Raw genomic sequence first — 7232 nt, 5'->3', positions numbered from 1 at the left:
GCTATTTAGGTAGGCTAAAATGCTGCAGGACCTCCTGGGACTTCTGTGTAAATTGGCTTTGAGAAAAGGGGACATGTCGTTACAAATGAAAAGCTATTTATAGATATATGTACTGTATATTGTATAAATCCTGTAGAAGGGGTGATAGTCCATATTTTCTGCTATAGTAGGCTAATTGAAAGCTTGGGGACAAGTAATTGAAGTAGCCTAACATGAGGGACAAGAACAATAATAATGGACAGAACATCAGTGAATTAAAACTATTATGACTGTTGTTTGTTTCTCTGTGGAGAAACAACAATGACAGCTTTTTTAAAACACTGATCCACGGCGTCAATTCCTTTGAGGGTCAACACTGAGCCCATGTGCTTATGGTGCTTCAGTGGCAAGTTTATTTATGAAAAGTGCGTATTAATAGCGCAAGAGGATACTGTGTGGTCAGGGTCATCAGGTCGGGGGCTGTGAATCCTAGGAGGTGGAGAGATGAATAGCTGGCGTCGTCTTGGGAGGGCTAGCGATGAGAGGTACTGAAAGGTCATGTTGAAAGTGATACACCCATAATTCAAGCCCCCCGGTCACCCTCCAATCACACTGTCCCCTCCCTTAAGGTGCCGCCAGTCCTAGCTTTACGTCTTTGTTAAGACTTTTCAGTAGCCAGAGGAGGAATGTCTAGAGAGTCCACTCAGACTCGACGGATTCACTTTCCATCTTTAAATGTTTTGGTACTGCTGACAGAAATAGCTAGGTTTGCTTGTGAAAGACATGGTTTCAAATGGATCGAATGTTCTCAACATGTTTCAAAGTAGTTTTACCATGTATTGTAATTTAATAAACATAATATAGAAATATTGTAATTAAAAAAAGCTTCTATATTACAAACATACAGTGCAAAAGTTTTTATTTAGCAAGGATACACTAATTCAAAAGACTTTTACATTGTTATTTCAAATAAATTCTGTTGTTCTAAATGAATCCTGAAATAAAATGTATCATGGTTTCCACAAAAATATGAACCAGCACAACTGTTAATAATAAGAAATATAATAATAAGAAATGTTTCTTGAGCAGAACATCATCATATTAGAATGATTTCTGAAGGATCATGTGACACTGAAGACTGGAGTAATAATGCTGAAAATACAGCTTTGCCATCACAGGAATAAATTACTTTTAAAATATAAAATAAATATATATTTATATTTTATATTAACATATAAATATATTCAAATATAAAACATTTTAAATTGTAATAATATTCACAATATTACTGTTTTACTGTATTTTTACATTAAAAAAAAATTTGGATTAAAAGGAGAGAAAATGTGGCTCTGTATTTTTTTTTTATTATTATTACTATAATAATTTAGTGGATTATCATAACTTTCTTTGAACATGAAATTCACATAATGGTTCTTTAAAATGCATAATCTAGAAATATTGGGTTACACTTTATTTGGTAACACTTTATTTTACAGTGTCATTGTTACATATGTTACATGCAGTTACTATAAATTATGCATAATTACATGCAACTAACCCTAAACCAAACCAAACCCTAATCCTAACCCTATAGTAAGTACATGTAGTTACTTATTACTCAGTACTTAAATGTATAATTACAGTGTAATAAAGACACCTTAAAATAAAGTGTAACCCTTTATTTTAACATCCTTGTTACAGTGTAATTATACAATTAAGTACCTAATAATATTAATTAACAGCATGTACTTATATAGGGTTAGGAGTAGGGTTTGCTTTAGTCTTAGTTGCTTGATTACTGTAGGAAGTACATGTAACGTGTAACAAAGATAGTGTACAATAAAGTGTTACCAAATATTGTAAATATTTATTATTATAGATAACATGTAAATGAAGAAATTGTCCACGTACAAAAAACAAAAATCAACACTTGCAGGTTTTTTTCATGGTCTGATTAGTAGGCTAAAGGATTTCTAAAATAATTTGTCTAAAATTCTGATTAGATTCTAGGTCATTGGAACTAGAATCCTTTTGAGAATTTATTCAGCTGTTGTTTCCTCCTTTCCTTCCCTTCTTTCTATATATGGTAAATCACTACTGTATAACATTTCCAGGTTTTAACATGCTTTAACCTCAGTTAAACATGTACGTAAGCTACCAAACATTGTGCGAATCACCTCATCTAGGTCTTTAAAACAAAAATAAACTTCACCAGAAATAACCTTGCAAGATAATAGAGCAGATATTTACGCAAAACGTGTCTGAAGCAAAGGCGGGGTAAAATGGATTACTGCCACTCGTAGCCACTGAGCAGCTCACTACTAGCACTAATAACCTGTCCCCATATATTCAGTCATTCCCATCCGCTTTGATTTAATACCTATTACCCAGCCTCCTCCATAGCCTCTGAGCTCTGATTGGTCCACTTACGTGCTAAGCCCAGGCAGCTTATAGTATTTGTAAAACGTGAGACACAAAGAACGTTTGTTCCCTTGCTGGAAGCCGTGTGCGTGTTTACTTGGAGCGGCCCTGGCTGGGGATGTAACTCAGGTCTATGTAAACCCATACAGTACGTACCTTTCATAGCAGGTTCATCACCTCAGAGGGTCTCATCCTGTGAAACAGATCAGCAGTGGAAGGTTAAACACAAAGAGGGGCAGGCAGGCAGCTGAGAGGGGAAAAAAGAGCACAAGCAGGAGGTTTGGACTGGATAGCAGGCACTTAGGAACAGGACCTGAAGTCTGGAACGAAACAAGAACTGACTGACATACATGTTTTGGATAACAGCTGGGGATGATATGATCTCTCATGTGGAGGACACAGAGGCCAATGAGCTTATCAATGAGCTTGTGATCCTGTCTGTGAAAGAACCAAGAAACACATCCAACACCACTGCCATGCAAAGCTAGAATGCCTTCATTTAAAGGTAATGTGTCTTTTTGCTCTTTTTTATTTATATTAAATGGAGGAGAAACAGAATTTAATAATATTCTAATATTTTCCACTGTATTAGATTTTATAGCACTGCTACTGCTTAAAATCTGACTTTAGAAGCTTTAGCTTTGAATCTATGTATAAACATTTATGTACAAGAGTTTGTTTAATGACACAAAGTTGCCACTAGTTCATAAGGACAGATTCTTTATTATAGTAATACTTAGAGTTGCATTTATCCCATTTTCCCGCTCAGCTTCAAGCTCTTTAAATAGTTTATGAGCCTTGTTGCCTTCTGGAAAGACAAGCTATGACATGGAACACTGATGTTTAATCCATGTTGAGGGTAAACGCCATAATACAGAACATGGGCATCATTACATAACATCATGTATCCTCTAGGCATCTTTTTTCAGTCTTAATTTAATACTTTTTGAAACATTGTTATTGTTTGAGATGTATTAAACTGACTAGTCCTTTTGAAAATGTAAGATTATGTACATTTGTCCATGCAGTAAGTTACTCTGGCAACTAAGACCCATTTTTGTTTTAAACATTCAGGAGGCGACAAAGTCAGACAACCTTCATTTATATTTCTAAGATTGTGACACTCAGCTGAGCCGGCTTCTTTCTTTCTTTCTTTCTTTCTTTCTTTCTTTCTTTCTTTCTTTCTTTCTTTCTTTCTTTCTTTCTTTCTATCTATCTATCTATCTATCTATCATCTAATGTTACTTTTATTTCAAGTAACGAAAATGTTTTTTTATGGTTTAAGGTCTTAGTTACTATAATAATGATGCTAAGCATGCATCTCCAGGTACAATGCCTGTTGCTTTTTAGTGAGTGTATTCTACATAGCATTAATAACAAGTGTGACGTGCTGGTTGAGCACAGACCTGTTAGTACACAGGTTTTATTTGGTTCACATTATAGGACTTTACTGATCAGACTGAGGAGCAATCCAATAACATGATTAATCAGACCCGCTGTGCTGATTAACACTTATATAACACCCATCCCGAGACCAAAAGTCTGAGACCATGCATTGTAAACCCGAACAGTACTACTAACTTATAAAGATTGAGTACACTGCAATTAAAGTCATTGATGCAGCTTAAAACAATTACATTTTCTGAACAAGGAGTTTAGTTTTATTTTTGTGTAGCTCAAAATTTTTGAGTAAACCCTAAATACTTTAATACTCAAATTATTATTAAGTTTACCAATATAAAGTGACGTCATCCACGTCACATCGTTTCTCTAACCGACGTTATCAGAAGAATCCATTCAACATTAAACCGAGTTGCAGCAGATTTCAAATTCCCAGCATGCTTTGCCACACACTGTGTAAGTAGAATAAATGTTGAAATTGAGTGTTATTTTGTGTGTTTTTGCACAAGATTAATACAGGGGAAGATTTGTTATTGTTTAATGTTCTGTTATTTTGGTATTTAAAGGTGTTTCTGTGATGTTGAAGTTTTGGGGTTACCATCGTGGTGAAGAGAGGCTGTGGTTAGGTCGAGAATGGGCTGCAAAACTTCAAGACTATATATACTGTATGGTGATTAACAGTTCATGCAAGTAAATTTCTTTAATGGTTACATTAACGTATGCTAGTGTGCTGTTGCTAACTAACACTTAACTATAAAGATTAGGTGTTAGTTTATTCAATGTTTCAATTAAATTGAAATTAGCAAGTTTGTGTAGTAAAAAATATGTTTTTTAAATTCTACTAAAATAACTTTTGAGTTGTTTACATAGTATTCTGAACCTATCGGGTTTTACAATGTGGTGAAAATCAAAGATTTTTCTTAAACCTGGAAACAAACAGAAAGTTTAAAAATATTTCAATATTTACAACTAAGAAGGTTTATGATGTAAAACGAGTAAGAAATATTTAACATTCTCAATGTCCCCTTCTCCGCCTTGAGTAAGACTGTTGTTGTTAGCGCTCACTTACATCGTTACCAGCACTTCACACTGACTTTATTATGTGTGAGAGCCTCATGTTTTGTAATTATTAACAGGAATACACCAAAAAATTATTATTAATATATAATAATTTTTTGGTGTATTCCTGTTATAATATATAATAATCATATAATCACATATATAATCATATAATCAGTTTGTTTATATACAACTTATAAAACTTTTTATTTACTTATTTACTTTTTACTTATAACTTTTTTTGTGAAAATGTACTATAAGGAAAGCTAGTGGTATGTGCAGCAGCAATGTGTCAGTGAAACCAAAGAACCTCATGGTATTCCGTTACAGGCGATTTCACTGGTTTTAGTTTCCTGTGAACTCCAGGCCATGATGGGGTTTGTATGTATTGTGTATAGGTGTGTAGGCAGGTATGACCTGCTTTTCCCAGCCTGTGGCTCCAGACTAGTCCTTCACCTCTCTAGAGTCATTGTGTAAGGACAGATTCCAATTACAGCCAGAGTGGGTGTGTGAGCTGGGCAACAAAGAGAGAGCAACATGGAAGCCTCTGTAAAGTGGACAGAGAACACTCTGTCCGCAGGTAAAACGATCCTTTTGGGGCTCCCGCAGCAATCACAGAGCTAACAGGGCTCTGTTGCAGGGGGAAGGGTGTAATTTTTTTACACCCTGATGAGGGAATCTTTATTCACTATACCATCTCAAGAACTGGAAGAAGGTCTGTTTAATATGTCAGTTGATAAGCCGGTGTCAGTTGCTTGTAAAATAAGTTTTTACTCAGTTATTTAACATTCAGGTCATGTTTGTGAGGGTTATCCTCAGTTCACAAAGAAATACAGAATCCATTTGAAATTTCTAATGCATCCTCTGGGACTTTTTTGGGATTTTTTTTTTTTTTGTCACTAGCACAAGGTCTTGTTATGCCACACCTATAGGCTACTGTGTGGGGTAATTTATGTCATTTGGATGGCACTGCTGTTATTAAATTGATTTTTTTAATCATCCACTGACAAGATATAGCCTACAATGCAGACACATAATAGCGTTTTTATAGGTGTGAGGTTATTAGTTTCAGCCCCCAACGTAGGATAAAAATGTAGAGTCAGCAGGCTATTATCACAAAATAAACCACTAAAGGGTTATTAGAGATATCAGAGACACTCACCCTGATACTGTACAAACCTGAAGGGGTTTCTTTTGCAAAAACTACCTGCTGACTGCACTATCCAACTCAAATAAGTAAACGTTATCCAACTTTATATGATATGGATATGAAATATTAATTTCAATATGAACATCATTATGTGCAAAGAGACTGCAGAGCGATATATTAAAAAAACAAAAAAAACAAAAGAAATTTGTGTTGCTCTTTGTAGGACACAGATCAGTTTTGTCTTTTACACATAATGTACCAGTAGAGGGCAATGTGAGTTCCCTCAAAATCCCAGTTGTATGTTTCTGTCCTAAAGGCATAAATGGAATAGATGGGATGTCCATTTATCTCTGCTCTCAGTTCCTCTGTGAAATAGCTATTAGTGGATCACATTCAACCAGGCTAATTTTGTCATAAATTAGTTCTGTGCGCATCCAAAATTCAGTCTTTGCAGCAATATATTTTTGTAATATTGCTGCTATTGTACCTCAGAACATATAGGGGTAACATGGGGGAAGATGCCCCCTTAAGAAGTTGATAATAATTGAATAACTGATGACAGACAAAGCAAAATCCCAGTAAAAGAGATTTATCTGAAAGGTAAAATTATTCTGTGACTTATATACAGGCATATTTACATTTGAATTGCACATATTTTAATTGAAGATATGTCATAATAGAAACATTGTGAAATCAAATTGAATCATTTCACTCAGTTAACCTATAGGTTTTAATGAAAGTGAACATGTCTGAAATGTACATTTAATTCATGGAAATACTGAATAATAACCCCATTAATTACAAGAATTATTAAATTTTAAAACACTAGTAACAACATGCCATCTTACCCCAAGGGTCTAATTTTATCTTTTTACCTCCAAATTTAAAACTATAACCTTTACTCCACAAATACAAAAACACTGATGTGTTTTCCCTCATTAACAAGTAGACACAAAAAAGCTTTGATATTCAACATAATACAATGTCATAGATCACTATTTTCCAGAGACACAAAATTAGACCAGTTAACCTCAAAACTGTTTCGGCTGACTAAATCTCACAAATGTTGATATTCAGATGAAATGACAAAATTAAAAATAGCATAGCCTCTCATAAAAGTGCTGAGATGAGATTTTGTGCCATCTATGGTCAGGAGAAAAAATTAAGGTGGGTGGTCATCTTGCCCCAGGGGGCATCTTACCTTACGTTACCATAATATAAT

Source organism: Ctenopharyngodon idella, chromosome 14, assembly GCF_019924925.1.
Source record: "Ctenopharyngodon idella isolate HZGC_01 chromosome 14, HZGC01, whole genome shotgun sequence".
NCBI lineage: Eukaryota > Metazoa > Chordata > Actinopteri > Cypriniformes > Xenocyprididae > Ctenopharyngodon > Ctenopharyngodon idella.
This window is presented reverse-complemented; position numbering follows the sequence as displayed.